This window comes from Oryctolagus cuniculus, chromosome 14 (assembly GCF_964237555.1).
Source record: "Oryctolagus cuniculus chromosome 14, mOryCun1.1, whole genome shotgun sequence".
NCBI classification, from domain to species: domain Eukaryota; kingdom Metazoa; phylum Chordata; class Mammalia; order Lagomorpha; family Leporidae; genus Oryctolagus; species Oryctolagus cuniculus.
The window spans coordinates 43884158-43900253 of NC_091445.1; the positions used below are offsets into that span (position 1 = coordinate 43884158).

A 16096-nucleotide genomic window follows, 5' to 3' on the forward strand; every position below is an offset into this window, starting at 1 on the left:
CAATATCAGAAAATAATTCTAGGAAGTTTTGGTTAAAAGTTACTTGATTTTTTTTTAATCTAACGTTTAAGTCAATTTGTATACTGAATCTAATGACAGCAACAGGCATTCTGGAAATGAGTCACCCAGTTTCGATTGGGTGGGTGATGGCCTCTTGAAGGAAGGTGTGCATGTTTATGCACGTGCGCATATCTTAAACTCTGTGCCTGTGTTAGTATGTACCCTTCCTGGCACAGGGTAAGTTCTGAGCTATGGAAAATGGTAGAGGAGGGATGTACTACATCATCAGTGGAGACCGTACACCTGATTTGCACTGTAGGTTAACTGGAACTCTGTAGCACACTAACAGGAAAGGGCACCATCAGACTACATGCAGCGTTTCTGTACAATGCCTGCTCAGGGAGATGTGTTCACAGAATACCTGGGCCGCTTTCGGCACCCTCCACGGGACAGTCTATTGGGCACAGGAGCCCTGAAGGGACAGCGTCTGCAAACTTTCTCACCAAGGAGACGAGTCACAGCTGAGGGACAGGAATGTGTGTCCAGGACTCTCTAGAATATCACCTCCACCCCCAAAACAGGCCACTGTTTTGTCACTGTCAGCTTTTGGTAGATATATATTTAACATAGATTTCATGCATTAGAGCAGTTTTAGGTTCACAGGAAAACTGAGAAGAAATTACAAAGAGCTCCCGTAGACTCTGCCCCACAAACACACAGCTACGCCCACTGTCACCATCCCACACCAGAGTGGCGCGTTTGCTACAACCGATGAACCAGCACTGACACACTGTGCTCGCTCCAAGCCCATGGCTTGCGTCAGGGCTTGCTCTTGCAGCTGTGCATTCCATGGGCTTTGACGAGTGTAGAATGACATGTATCCACCACCGTAGTCGTATTTCTCAAAAATATGCTACAGTCATTTGTCATGTGTCACTCCTGCAGGAGAGACAGAATCCCATTCATAAAACCCAGAGACTCAGTCTCTGTTACGTTAACCCAAAGAAGAAGAAACATCTTTTTCCTGTCTAATTCCTATCTCTGTCAATCAAATTGCTCTGGATAATTTTCTCCACAAATACAGGGTTACAGCTATAGTCTGGGTTCTAGGTTGCTGAAAGCTAAGATGCACAACACAAACTGAGGCAACAGGTGCTTGAAAGAGGAAAGGCACGGCCAGCGCCACGGCTCACTAGGCTAATCCTCCACCTGCGGCGCCGGCACCCAGGGTTCTAACTCTGGTTGGGGCGTCGGATTCTGTCCCAATTGCTCCTCTTCCAGTCCAGCTCTCTGCTGTGGCCTGGGAGTGCAGTGGAGGATGGCCCAGGTCCTTGGGCCCTGCACCAGCATGGGAGACCAGGAGGAAGCACCTGGCTCCTGGCTTTGGATCGGCGCAGTGCGCGGGCCATAGTGGCCATTTGAGGGGTGCTTCAGAACCTATGAAATGAGGATGCTCATGTTTCACTTGAGGTTGTTCCTTGGTTTAATGGCCCATATATGATTTGGTCCATAAACAAAACACACAGTCTATGTAAGCACAGGTAGAACTAATCAGCAAAACTCAAGGTCTTCAAATTCTTTCTTGCATTCTCTTTATGAAGAAACATTGTTGACCAGTAGAATGAAAGCTTGCAGAGCTGAAAAACTCTTTGCAAAGCAATGTTAGGGGGAAAATGTTTACAGGAAAATACCCATATGTAAAAACGATTTTAGAAGGGTCAGCAGTGTGGCACAGTGGGTTACGCCACTGTGTTCCATGCCCGCATCCCATATCAGAGCACCAGTTTGTAGACCAACTGCTCCATTTCAAATCAAGCTCCCTGGGAATCAATGCACCTGGGAAGCACTCAGAAGACGGCCTGAGTGCTTGGGCTCCTACCAACTATGCGGGTGACCAGCACAGAGTTCTGGGCTCCTGGCTTAGACCTGGTCCAGATCTTGCTGTCACAGCCATTTGTGGGGTGAATCAGTGGATGGAGAATCTGTCTGTCTCCCACCCCTGTCCCTACACCCTGTTGCTGTACCTTTTAAATAAGTAAATAAATATTTTTTTTTGACAGGCAGAGTGGACAGTGATAGAGAGAGACAGAGAGAAAGGTCTTCCTTTTCCGTTGGTTCACTCCCCAATGGCCGCTGCAGCCGGTGTGCTGCGGCCGAGCTGGCACACCGCACTGATCTGAAGCCAGGAGCCAGGTGTTTTTCCTGGTCTCCCATGCAGGTGCAGGGCCCAAGCACTTGGGCCATCCTCCACTGCACTCCCAGGCCACAGCAGAGAGCTGGACTGGAAGAGGGGCAACTGGGACAGAATCCAGCACCCCGACTGGGACTAGAACCCAGTGTGCCAGCGCCGCAGGTGAAGGATTAGCCTAGTGAGCTGTGGCGCCAGCCAGTAAATAAATATTTTTAAAAAGTTTTGGAAAAATCTGGAATAAAAATGTTTGAGACTTGTAGGAATTCATTATCATTTTTCTAAGTTGGTATTACATAAACTAATTTCTCACAATTGTTTCCAATTATGTCTCAATTTCTCTTTTCTCCTTTTTTCAAACTTCTCAGCTTCTACAGGGAATGCCTGCCATGATGCCTCTTGACTGCACACCTATTACACCCTTAAGTAAAGCAAAGATGGAGAAGCTCCCTGGTGATAAACCTTGTGCTCAGCTGGCATCTAGTCAGAGGGCTCCAGCTGTGTACCAAAACTCACTATCTGGTCATTCACCAAATTTCCTATGGACTTCGGCAGCAAACACAACTGATCTCCCATCCAGACCCCCAAGGGTGGGCACTATATCCATCCCCAACTGCTGGGAGTTGGCCACTAATGCTCACAGCTGCCCCCTTTCTTAGGGCAAGGTACCCCCAGCCACTCTGGGTTGGTCCAGCATATCTGACTCCAGGTCCCCAGCCCTCACCAAATCCCCATGCATCATAAAGCCAGTGACTGGCTGACCCAGTGCATAAAGGATGAGCTCCCCAGTGTCCACTGTGGGCCTCTGCAATACAACTCATTCTCCAGCATTCTCTAGGGGATGAGAGGCTAGCGGTGGGCAGCAGACTCCAGTGAGGAGCAATCCTTGTTGATCAACCCTTACTTAACCTTAGCCCACCACCCTACTCTGCTTCCTCCCTTTGGAAAACATTTGCTCATTAAATCACAACACACAAAGATTCACACACAGTTTTTCTTCTAGAGAACTCAAATTAGCTCCTAATTGCTGCTCAGACATGAAGAACCATATATGTTCTTGTTCTTTTTCTTTCCCCCTTCCTCAAACCTATGAGGATGACTTTTTACTTGTTTATATTGTGCAAATGTGTTAAAATTTAAATGATATATATTACTGAACATATAGTACCAAAGCTCCTCACAGGATCTTCTGCAGGACTAAATAATGCAGGATGAGGCTGTTTCTGTATCTTCTTGGCCAAGCTTTATATATATAATAACACAATATAATATATATATAGCCAACAAGACATCACCCATGTCTAAGGCATTCACTGCAAAGCTTTCTATTTTCCACCAACGGTTCCTTGATTTGAGTCTTAACTCCAGTGCTGAGGCAGGTGTGAAGGAAGAAGGGAACAGGTAATGATAGCTCTGTCAGTGAGGCTGAGTGAGAAAGTTTCATTTAGCTCAACAATTACGGTAATTTGAGCAGAGTGCACTGGGTTCAGAGGCTTGCAGACTTGAGCTGGAATCTTCTTCTATCACTTAAGTGCTGAGTGGCTTGGGCCAAGGTACTTATTCTCCCTGAAATAACCTAGCCACTCTGAGCTAGGCTATAGGTAGGTAGCATACAGGCACCAAGCAGTGACTGGCTCAGGGAAGGCCCCAGAGCAAGGGGTTTTGTCTATTTTAACACTGTACCCCTCACTACCTTGTCACTCTATAAGCACTCCAACATTTGCTAAATGGATGCCAAACTAGCTATTTCCTACCAAGAACTTTCAAGTACATACTGACTTCTATGAACTTTAAATAAATCACAAAGGTAAGATTTAATTGGTTGTCAGATCTACCACTAATCCAATGTTTTCAATGACTACATTAAATGTAGACATTCTCTGAAAAACCAATCTTGATTGAAATGTAAGAAAAAAGCTTCATATTGAGGGTTTGTTCTACGTGCAGGCTATTAGCTCTAAATGGCTCCTATGTGTGACAATTATTTCCACTAATTTATTAATTTTTTAATCTCATGACTTTCTTTTGATACTAGAAAGTCACTATGTAGTCAACCAATCAGCTTATTTTCATACCTTTAAACTGTTTAACAGGAATTTAATACATTACAGTCTCAGGGTCACAGCATGTTACTAACACACAATTCTCATGAATACAAAGAGAACAGATTCAACGTAGTTCACAGATTCAATTCTAAGAATATTCACTTCCCTCCATTCTTTAATCCCCTCCTTTTAAGATCCTCTCTCCATATATTAACTGCCACAAATAAGAGAAAACATGCTATTTTTCTTGAGGGGTCTCATTTATTTTACTTAGCATAACTATTTCCAGTTGCACCCATTTTGTTGCAAACATCAGGATTTCATTCACTGTAATGGCTGCGAAATATTCTTTAGTCAGTCATCAGATAATACTTGTAAACTTTTCCTTCCTACCCAGCCACTGATAAGATAATTTTGCTCGGGCTTGTAAGTTCATTTGCACACTTAACTTTTCAATCTTCCTGGAACAGCCTGTGAACTATGAATTTCCTCCTGATAGTTTATTTCTTCAAAACCATTTATTGAGTAAAGCACCCACAACCCATTTCTTTGTGAGGTCTTCTTACCACCCATTGGGTTCTCATCCACGTATGTCCTTCTATCACTGACTGCTTCCTCTGTCTCAGTTTGCTCTCTGCTTTTCTTCATAGCATGTCTACTCCCTGACATTGTAGCATAGACTTACTCATAATTTGTCTCATTATCATATCATCTACCTACATAAAAGCTCCAAAGAGTGGAGAACTTCATTTCATTGCAACATCTCCAGACCAATGACACAGTAGGCTATCACATGACAGATGATAAAAAATTGGAAGAATGAAGAGAAATGCACACAAACAATACAGTCACTGCAACATATGCTGAAGAGAAAACATGTCAGTGAGTTGGGCCCTTCTCGAGGAGCTTATTTAGATGGACACGGCAACTCCTCTAAGGAAGTGGCGGTGAGCTAAGGCCTGAAGAAAAAGAATGAGCCAGCTAGGGGTCTGTGCTGTGATGCAGTGGATTAATTCACCATCTGCAGTGCCAGCATCCCATGTAGGCACCAGTTCAAGTCCCAGCTGCTCCACTTCCAATCCAGCTCCCTGATGATCTGGGAGAGTGGCGGTGGATGGCCCAAGTCCTTGGGCCCCTGCACCCACATGGCAGACCTGGAGGAAGCCTCCTGCCTCTTGGCTTCAGCCAGGCTCAGCCCCAACCATTGCAGCCATTTGGAGAGTAAAGCAAGGATGGAGGATCTCTTTGTTTTTCTCTGTCTCTCCTCTCTCTCTGTCTCTCTAGCTCTGATTTTCAAATAAATAAATTAAAAAAATGCATCTGGGTGAAGGGCTGGGGGAAGGTCAAGGCCTGCCGGGAGGAACAACAAGAGAGGCAGAGGGGAGACGGTGGTGAGTCTGGGAGAGTAGGCAATGCTAAGGTTATTCCAGGTCACAATGAAGAGCATGTGTCTTGTTCCAAGAGCAGTGGGAAGATGTGAAAACACCTGGGCAGAGGTAGGACATACGCTTATGCCAGCTTGGGTGGTGGAAGTGCCATGGGAGGATAGGGACGACCCAGGCCACCGAGAGTTCTGCAGGAATCCAGCCCAGGGAACATGGTAGCTGGGATTGGGTAGAGCAGTGGGGACCAGGAGAAGCAGATTGGTGGCAGAACTTTTTTGAAGATAAAGTAAACTAATCTGGTGATGGACTGCATGTTGGCCACGAGAGAAAGGGAGAAACTGAGGATGATGGTTGAGTCTTTGGGTTGGAGGCACTGGCCAAATGGGGCAGCTGAGATGAGAGACCAGGGGAGGAAAGACTTAGGAGGAAACAGCAAGAGCCTCCATTGGGAGCATTTTCCTGGGTTTGTGATGCACAGTGGAACTTCTAGCTTCGTACTTCTGGAGTCAGGAGAACAAGCGGAGCTGTGGAGACAGATTAGGAGGCCAACTGCCCAGACAGGATTGAAAGGCAGAGGGCTCAAGGGCATCAACTAGAGAGGGAGGGATCGGTGCTGTGCTGCAGTGGGTAAAACTGCCATCTGCAGTGTCAGCATCCATATGGGCACCAGTTCAAGTCCTGGCTCCTCCACTTAGGATCCAGTTTTCTACCATGTCCTGGGAAAGCAGCAGAAGATGGCCCAAGTGCTTGGGCCCCTGCACCCATGTGGGAGACCTGGAAGAAGCTTCTGGCTCCTGGCTTCGGATCAGCCCAGCACCTGCCATTGTGGCCATTTGGAGAGTGAACCAGTAGATGGAAGACCTCTGTATCTGACTCTGTAACTTTGCCTTTCAAATAAATAAATAAATCTTTTAAGAAAAAAGAAGAAAGGATATAGAAAGGAAGACAGAGCCCAAGATTTGGCACCACAGCACTGAAGGAATAAACCTAAAAGGTGGGGATGCTCAAGCCTTCTTCGTCATCTTGCACGGTGACCACCCCAGTGTCAAGTGTTTGCCAGCTGGGTCCTGTGCTCCCGGCACCCTCACGCTACACACGGCTGTGGTGCTGGCCCAGAACAGGAAGAGTTGCTGTAGCAACTACCGAGGAGTGGCAATGCTCTTGAAGTTTAGCTTAAAAAGTGTCTGAGATAGCTCCAGGACAAATCGGGTCCAAGGCATTCACAGTGACAGAGGTTCACCTGCTGTTTAAAGGCAAATTTCTAATCGTTCGTGGGACTTCCCAAGTGCGGACACGTCGCTGACCACAGGGGCCAGATCTAGCAGCACTGTACTGGCTGTAAACACACAGCTGCCCTTTCCCTTGGCCCATTTCGGTCACAGATGACACCACACAGGGCTCTCCTCACACCCCAGTCACACTGCAACGCAGGGAATCTGACTTAAAAATGGATCTGGAGATGGCCATTGGGCCTAGAGGTTAAGACATCACTTGGGGTGCCTGCATCCCACACAGGAGTGAGTGGGCTCAAGTCAGCTCCAGGTCGGGTTCCTGACTCCAGCTTTCCTGCTAATGCAGACCCTTGGGGATGGCAAGGGATGGCTCAAAGGATTGGATTCCTGCCACCCGCATGTGAGACCCAGACTGAGTTCCCAGCTGTGGTTCTTAGTCTGGGGCCCTTATAGCATTTGGGGAGGGATTCAGCAGCTGGGGGCACACTCTTTCATCAAATGCTACTACTACTACTAACAATAATAACAAATGCATAAAAATGTATCTGCCTTCAGAAAGCAGTGAGTGGATCACACATGCTTCTGTGTCTCCCAGTATCTGCCAGGTTCATGGTGTTCTCTTGCCTGATTTTTTTTTTTTTTACAGTAAGATTTCAAAACCACAGGATATTAAAAGTACAGATTAAAGCCTTCAGGGAAATGGTTACCTAATCCCACAGGCATGCACTGACCTTGTCGGTACGAAGTGTCAGATCTGTAAACCCGGGGATCTGCAGTGGTATCTGGAGACCAGAAACTCTCTACCTGCAGCCTAAGATTCTGCAAGGCAGGGAGCACCGACTCACCCCCAACCCTGCTGACCATTTGGTGCCCATGAAAGCAACAAGCGTTCCATGCAAGTAGGGAAGGAGGCTGTAGCCCTGGGGCCTAGGCCCAGGCACTGATGACTCCTCCCTGGAGTAGGCCTAGGCCTGGGCTGCCCAGTCATCTCCAGTCTGGGAGACCCGCAAGGCACTGATAAGTAGATAATTTGGGGGTCTCAGTACAGAAGCTGAACTAATGACCTACAGGCAGGGCCACAGTGACAGAGTGATGAGCCAAGCAGACTCCTCTGTCCTACAGCTTTGATCCCAGCGCTAAGGCCCTAGGCAAGAGCCTAAAGGTTTTGCTCCAATGAATAGCCCCCGCCTGTCTTCACTGTACTCCTCATATGGCCCAATTCCAGATAAAAGTCAAGTCCCTTTTGGCCCCTTTGTCTGTCACTGGACATTTTGCCACGTGGCTCATAATCTCTTGCATTTCATCTCAGGGAAGTTACGATGGCTGCATGTTCAATCCATCTGAAATGCTCAGTCTTTGACGCCCTCCATGCCAATGCCCTGTGTTCTGCTTCTGCTGCCTACTCTATGGTCACACTTCTGACCCCAGGCCTAGATTCCATCTCCTGAATGGCCATGAAAACCCAGCCCTCTGCCCGCTGTATCCTGCCATGTCTACTTTCCATTTCTCCCCCTCTGCTGCTTCTAAAATTCACTCACCTTGCTACTGTTAGGTATAGAATAGCTCAGGGTTCTGGCCTTTTGTACTCCTAGAAAAGAGAGGTGGACAAAGGAGGCGGAGACCGACCTCAACGGAGACAGGTTGCTTTATTTGAAGCAAAGAGGTCGGCAACAGTCTATTCTTGTGAGAACACCGGGTGCATTTAGAACCCAGGTTTTTACCTGGTTAGGAGGGAATTTACCACTATCAGGGGTAGGGGTAGGAGGCAGCTGGTGTTAGAGTACCAGGCTCTTTAAAGTCTCAGGGAACTTCTCATCTGTTTCATAGCTGCCCTGTGCAGCTTATCTGCTTTGCCATTTGCATTGCAAGGAGTTGAGAAGGATCTGGTTAGGTACCAAGGATCTCCACAAAAGGGAGGAAGTGGGGCGGGGCAGGGGAGGAGGAGGAGGAAAGGGAGGAGGAGAAAGGTGTGACAAGTCCTTTACTACTCTCTTGACCCCTCTGCCTTTCTCTTGGCTCCTCCCATCTTCCCCTTCGTATTACTCTAGCCTACTTCTCAAGGCCATCACTATAATCAGGTCCTTGCAAGTACCCACAACTCAGCATCTGCAAAACTCTGATCTTGGGTTCATCTGTTTACCTAGTCCACTCTCTTCTACGTTTGTAGATTTCAACCCGGGATTTGTGAGCTGCTGGGACCAAGCACACAACACCATGGTCTGCAACCTCAGTGGGGCTCGGGGCTCGTGGCTGCTTAGTCATTCTTCACGTCTTTCCCATTCCTTGCGCTCAGTAGCCTAGGCTGCCCGTTCCCTCTGACTCAGCAATCTCATCTTACTCCATCTGGAAGACAGAATCTATGAGGCAGAAAGGTAATTTCTTGTTGCTTGTCTCCCTAAGACAACACAAGTCACTGTCCCAAACTCTTCCTCCCCCTCTTCTCTCTGGCCAGGGCACATCTTGGGCTGCCCAGCTGGTGTGTCGTCCTATCTTCTCAGGAGCCCCAATCAAGTTTGCTCGCTTTCTCTCCTGTCAGATGTCTGCTACCTGACTGGCGTCTTCCCGTCCTTGTTTGCACCTGCCCAAGGCTCTCCCATCTTAAAAAGGAAACCCACTTTTGGCTTCATGCTTCCTCTAGTCCTTGCTGTCTCTCTCTCAACTCCCCTCCTCTGCACTCTGCAGCACCTAGCAAGGACCCAGCCACATTCAATAACTCACCGGGGTGTATGTGGTTCCGTTTATTTGCTTGCTCCTCCTAGACTGTTAACTCCTTGGGGTAAGGCTGGGCTAATCTGTCACCAGTTTTCCCATTATCTACTTAACACAATACCTGGAATTTAATACATGAGCAGGTGACCATGTTAACCGAGATTTATAAGTTATGCCATTCACAAATGAAACTCTCCAACTGTAAATCTCATTTTCTGGATGAAAACCCCAATTCTTGGTAGAACGTACGTACTTGAGATATGCAGAATGGTGACGGTAGCACTGTCTACCTCTTTGTAGTCTGATACTTTCTCAATAGACAGACAGAAGCCTCCCCTGCTGTGCCCACACTGGACACCATGGCCTGCTTGACTGCAGACACAGACACAAACAGACTGCTGTGCTGGGCCACGTGATCAGCCTCTTGAGTGTAAAGCTAAAGCAAAGATTTTTTTCTGACTCCTTTTTTTCCCCCACTTCCTTTAGATGTCAACCAGGATACAGAACAAACTGTTCTCTCTTGGAGTCAAATCCTGGAACAGAAGTTAGCTGCAGTAAGAAGAAAATCAGAAGGTTGGATCCAAAGGAGAAGTCTCTTAACAGATCCTGGAGGAGCTGAGAGAACCCTGCCAAGAGCTGAGTGTGCCATCGACACACACAAGGGCAGGGATCTTCAGATTCCAAGCAGCAGGTGCTTGTAGGGGCAACCAGGCATTCAAGGGAGGTGGTGGCACAATGGGGAAGTGCCAAGGTTCCAGGGGCCCTGATCTTGAAATTGACATTCCTGGTTACACGGTGAAAAATAATCCTGCTGCTCTTCTGGAAGTAGCTTTCAAAATTCTCCTACAAAAAAGAATCAAGCTAGAAATGCCCTGAAATGCTCAAAGCCCCCTCCCTTTTTCAACTTTTAGTAAGACAGCTACTTCCTTCACTGGCCTCATCCTGGATTAGAGAAACCACGGAGATCTAAGGGTAGGTAATGATTTTGTCTTGCGAGGAAACAGCTCAGGCCGTCACCTGATTCCTTTGATAAAAGACAACTCCTCTTCAATGATCCTCTTACAGCTATTATGACATGAAGTGGAACTGACTGCCATAGCAGGCGAAATACACTTTTTAACATCTTGCTTAGACTCAACATCTTCAGGGAATGTACATTTTTAGAAGGGTGGAACCTTCAGAAGTACACACCTGGCCACAGCTCCCTATGGGTACAGCTTCTTCCACGGCCAGCCATTCTGTATTTCAATCCTCCCAAGCAGTCTGGGTTCCTGTAATTTTCCATTGTTATTGTTCTGGTTCTCTGTATTTTAAAAAGTGGCTTGAGCTAAGTGAGATCATTTGTCCTTTCCGGTAGTTTTCCAGCTATATTTTATTTTCTCAGGACTCTATACTTCCCTAAATGAGACACCTCACTCTGTTTAGATGGAGTTGTGGCCAAGAACTTGACACCCACACATGAGGTTGTGGTTTTAGGGGAGCAGCAATGAGGTGAAACCTGGGCTCTCTGAAGTCAGAGTTTCTGCTCCAGGCAGCGCTGTCCATATTTAGCACTTCCTGAAAACCCGGAGACAACCCTGGGCAAGCTGAAACACGGCACTGGTGCTCCGTGGCACTTTCCACACCTGGAGAAGTTTCTGTAAAGAATGGAGACAAATATTGAGCAGGGTGTGGTACACTCTGTTTTCTCCTGTTGCTTTCTTCAGGGTATCATGGGATGACCTTCTCGGAAAACGTTGCCTCACTAATGAGTGTTATTCCAGTGACCTGAGACACAAACCTATCTTTTAATTCCATTTTCCACAAACTTTCAGAAGCACCTGTGTGTTACTCTGGAAATTCTAATGTTCATTCAAATCTAAAGGCTCCCTGTGACATTTCAGAACCTTCATTTACTTCTCACCTTCATCATTACTGTTACCGAAATGCCTATGCTTCCTATTAATTTTCTGTGATACTTGGAACGATCTATGGTCCCCAAATGGTATTTCTTATTAGCACCTCAAGATTATGCCTGTTCACTCCTGAACTGAATTCTGAATGCTCTTATACTTAAAAACAGCTCCATAAACAATCTGGAAGATGAGACTAACTCCATGGTCATCTCCACACCTGCACCCTCCATGCCTGGTGATGGCTTTCTCTTTCTTGGTTACTCCAGCACCTTGACCTTGGCTGTGCATCTCTGAGCATCTTAGGATCCCCACTCTTTACTGACTCAACTGCAACACTGACTGTCACCTGTTGGCTTCCATGGATGTTTCTGAATGCATATATGAAGTGAAGCAAAAGTGATGCCCTCTTGCATTTTGACCTCATGAGATACGGGGAGGACTTGGTGATGATGCTTGCTGCCAGCTCTGTGGCAGACACTATTCTGAGGACTTTACTCCTCCCGATGTCTCGGTGAGGTGAGGAAGCTGGGGTATGTAGACACAAACTCACTAGAACTCAGTGGGCACAGAGCTAAGAGAGGAAGCCAGGGACCTTGACCTCAGAGCTTATGATCTAACCCTCACACTATTATACTAGAACCAAACCTTCCCTTCACCTTGAATTAGATATCATAGTGGTGACAAATTGTGCCTATCAACAATATTTATTTTTGGTCTCTAAACTCCTTACGGAGTTTACATTCTGGTGATTAAGGGCAGGGACTCTTCCTCTCTCTCAGGCTTATTTATTTATTTGAAAGGCAGAGTTATAGAAAGGGAGAGAGGGAGAGAGAGGGAGAGAGAGGGAGAGAGAGAGAAAGAGAGAAAGAAGGAGAGAGAGAAGAAGAGAGATCTTCAATCTGCTGGCTCACTCCCCAAATGGCCAGAGCTAGTTTGGTCCAAAGCCAGAAGCCAGGGGCCTCTTCCAGGTCTCCCACCTGGATGGCAGGGGCCCAGGTATTTGGGCCATCCTCTGCTACTTTTCCAAGGAGCATTTGCAAGGAGCTAGATCAGAAGCAGAGCAGCCAGGACTCAAACTGGCACCCATATGGGATGCCAGTGCTGCAGATGGCAGCTTAACTTACTATGCCACAGCACCAGTACCTAGCAATACTTCAAATGGAGAAACTGAGATCAAAGGTAATTTCTGGATTAAGACTATTCTTACAAAAAATTCTGAAGATCCTAAAGATTACTTTTTAAATAATACTATGTAACAAGCATTGCAGTGTAAATGTGGAAAATGAGCTGAGTGTGGCTAACTAAGGACATGTGTGTCTGAACCACACCAATAGAAGGAGGAAAAAGCCCTTGGGTCAGGGACGTTTAGCACCTGCAGCGTGGTGACAGGTGGGAGACCTGTGAGCACAGCCCCTGCTCAGCCACCACAGATGCTCTCTGTATTGGCATCCTGGAGGTGGGGACAAGGATGCTATGGGCTCCTTTGTACATGGGAGAGTGCACCATGCCAGGGTCATTAACTTGTCCAGACCTCAATTCTTTTCTCAGCTGTGGGTGCCCTTATAAAGAGAGCACATGGAGGGCCGGGGCTGGGGCACAGCAGGTTATCCCTTGTGCTGTTGGTTCCCCAAGTCAGAATCTGGTTCAAGTACTGGCTACTCTGCTTCTGAGCCAGCCCCTGCTGAGGCTGCCTGGGAAGCAGCAGGTAATGACTCAAGTACTTGAGTCCTTGTCACCCAGGTGGGAGAACCGGATGGAGTTTCTGGCTCCTGGCTTCAGGAGTAAATAAACTGATGGAAGATCTTTCTATCTTTCTCTTTGATGCTTTACCTTTAAAATCAATCAATCAAGGATGGCATTCTGGTTAGTGGGTAAAAGCCACTCTCTGCAATGCTGGCATCCCAAATGGGTGCCAGTTCAAGTCCCAGCTGTTCCACTTCTGATCCAGCTCCCTGCTAAGGCACCTGGGGAAGCAGTGGAGGACCGCCTATGTGCTTGGATTCCTGTACCCACATGGGAGACCCAAATGAAGCTGCTGGCTTCGGCCTGGCCCAGCCCTGGCTGTGGCAGCCACTTGGGGAGTGAACCAGAAGGTGGAAGACCTCTCTCTCTCTCTCTCTCTCTCTCTTCCTTTCAAAAAATAAAATAAATCTTAACAACAACAAAAACCCAATCAATCAATCTCTAAAAAAAAAAAAAAAAAAAAAAAAGGAGGGCATGTTAGGTGGAGTTAAAGCTCTGATGGAGGCTCTTCTCTTTACACAGAGCGAGGTGCAGGGTAACAGCACCCATGGTTGGAGCCCAGGCCTGAGCACGATTCTGCAGGCTAGACCAAGTTCCCGAGGATGAGAGGCTCACTGCAGCTTCCTGACACAGGCTTCCTGGGAGATCCCCAAGGAAACAGGAAGTATCTCAATGGCATGTCCCTCTTCTGTGCCTCTACTCCTCACTTAGCTGAAACAGGCCCATGGTCCTACAGAAGGCTTCTGCTGAAGTCAGTACAGCCACAGGCAAGGCCCGAATGACTCCAAATGCAGCAGTGATTTCTGACTGTCCCCTCAGACAGTAGGACAGTGGCCTGGCATTGCCACCTGCAGAAAGGTCTGTGGGTCATGCCCAGTGCAGGCATAGTGGCTTCAGATCACAGGCCACATCTTCTGTGCCCAGTGGGGTGGGGGGTATCCCAGCTTCTGCCCTTCTTTCTGACAGCTGAAGGCCAAACACACACAGTGAAATCCCCTGAAAAACTCACCTTCCAAATGGTGTTAATTAAGCTTGTGAATCTGAGGTTTCCACTCAAAGACCCCAAAAAGAAAAGGACCTATATATACAAATACAGACTAAATCCTACCACTTGAAATATACATTTTTATTTTGCAACATCATTTAGGAAAACATTAATTAATGTGTGTTAAGAGAATAATTCTCAGTCTTCTCTGATAAAATTGCTTACTATAGGAATGAAAAGGAATTTTAATTTAATTAAAAGGAATTATTTAAATGCAATCTTTCCTTATTTCTGATGGCACATTCTGTGTCCTATTAAATAGATAATTTATTAGAACAATGGCAAACTAATAAACTGCCTCTCTCCCATAAGAGAGAAGAAACTATGGAATTCTTGGGGATAAATTCAACAAGTGATTCCTAAAAGAAAAGAAAAATCATTGTATAGAAGTACAGAAACAAAACTTGAACAGAGAGAGGCAAACTACATTCCATGATGAGAAGGGAAAGTTAGAAACATGTCAGAGCACTAGCTCTCTGAATTCCTCTGTATATTTATTGGCATTTTGGTCAGAATTCCAATGATGTAAGTTTTCATTTGGATCTGGGCAAAATTATTTTTAACTTCGTATAGGACTAAAGTCAAGAGAAATCTGATAAAGCGGCATAGCGAGTGTGCGTTTGCCTTCCCAGACACGGAGCAGACAAGCGGAAGGCAGCTCAGACAGAACTACCTGTGAGGATACTAGGAAGAGCTGCTCCGCTTCAACAGGAATCAGAGACACGAACACTCACAAGACTGCTTGCTATCAGATTAAAACAATTAAAAAATGAAAATGGATACAATCCCAGGCTGAGAGAGAAAAGGCCTAACAGGAAATTTCCTATAGTACTGACAAGTGTGTAAACAGCTGCACTGTTCTGGAGAAGAAGGCATTAAAAAGAAAGGTGTGCCAACTCCTGGATCCGATAATCCCCTTAGAAATGTATCTGCCGTTCATTAAGAGCATTGGGTGTAGTGGCAGACAGCTGGCAACAATGTTATCTGTCCACCAATACAAGAAAGATTAAGTAACAATGGGACATCCACAAAGGAGAATGTTACACTCAAGGCATGAGGTGGGGCTAAACATTATCAAACTGGAAAGCAGCTCATGATAGAATGTTAAATAGAAGCAACTGCATTGCAGCCATAAAGCATATTCTAACTGTGTGGGGAAAAAAATAAGTAAAAAAAAATACTGACAAACAATGTACTTGTAGGAGCAGAGGGCCAGTTGGAGGGTACCATGTGACTCAGCTATTACCACTGATTGTTTAAAGCGGGGGAAGGGGGTGGGATTGGCCAGAGCACCAAGAGGGACATTTTTAACTTTACAGACATTTGTCTTGCTTTACTAATTACAAGGAGGTCTCACTTTTATTAGTCAAAATGGCAACATGCACAGAAAATACAGCCCAATAACTCTCCCCCTCCCACCACACACATAGCAAAGGTCAGGAGGCCACTGACACCCACACATACTGACCCTGCAGTGCCGACCCAAGCAGAAGCCTCCGTGCTCATCTGGTTTGAAAAATGCTGTGATTTCTGACCATTCTGAACATAAGGCCAAATACTAAGAGCTGTGTGCTAGTCCAAAGACATCTGTGAGGCCCCCAAATGCAGACCGCTGGGGCACGAGGACAGGGGAGTCTTCCCTGTGTTGAACTCACTCTCCTTGGCTGCTGCTGTCAGCTGTTCTTGACTTGCCCACCTCCCTTTCTGACTTCAGCACCTAAGTTAGGATTTGTCTACAATCAAATGAAACAACTCGAATGCAGTCTGAGTGGAGTACAGGACATTCCACCAAGTCCGCCAGCCAGGGAAGGCTGCTGCTCTTGTACAAAGCTGGGTCCTGCTGCCTCCTCATCA

At 46.5% G+C, this 16096-nt stretch overlaps 1 protein-coding gene across 1 annotated transcript in view; it reads right to left on the minus strand.

Annotated features, from left to right (window-relative positions):
- Positions 1–16096, minus strand: part of ANKH (ANKH inorganic pyrophosphate transport regulator) — a 145195-nt gene that overhangs the window by 59253 nt on the left and 69846 nt on the right. The window lies entirely within an intron of this gene.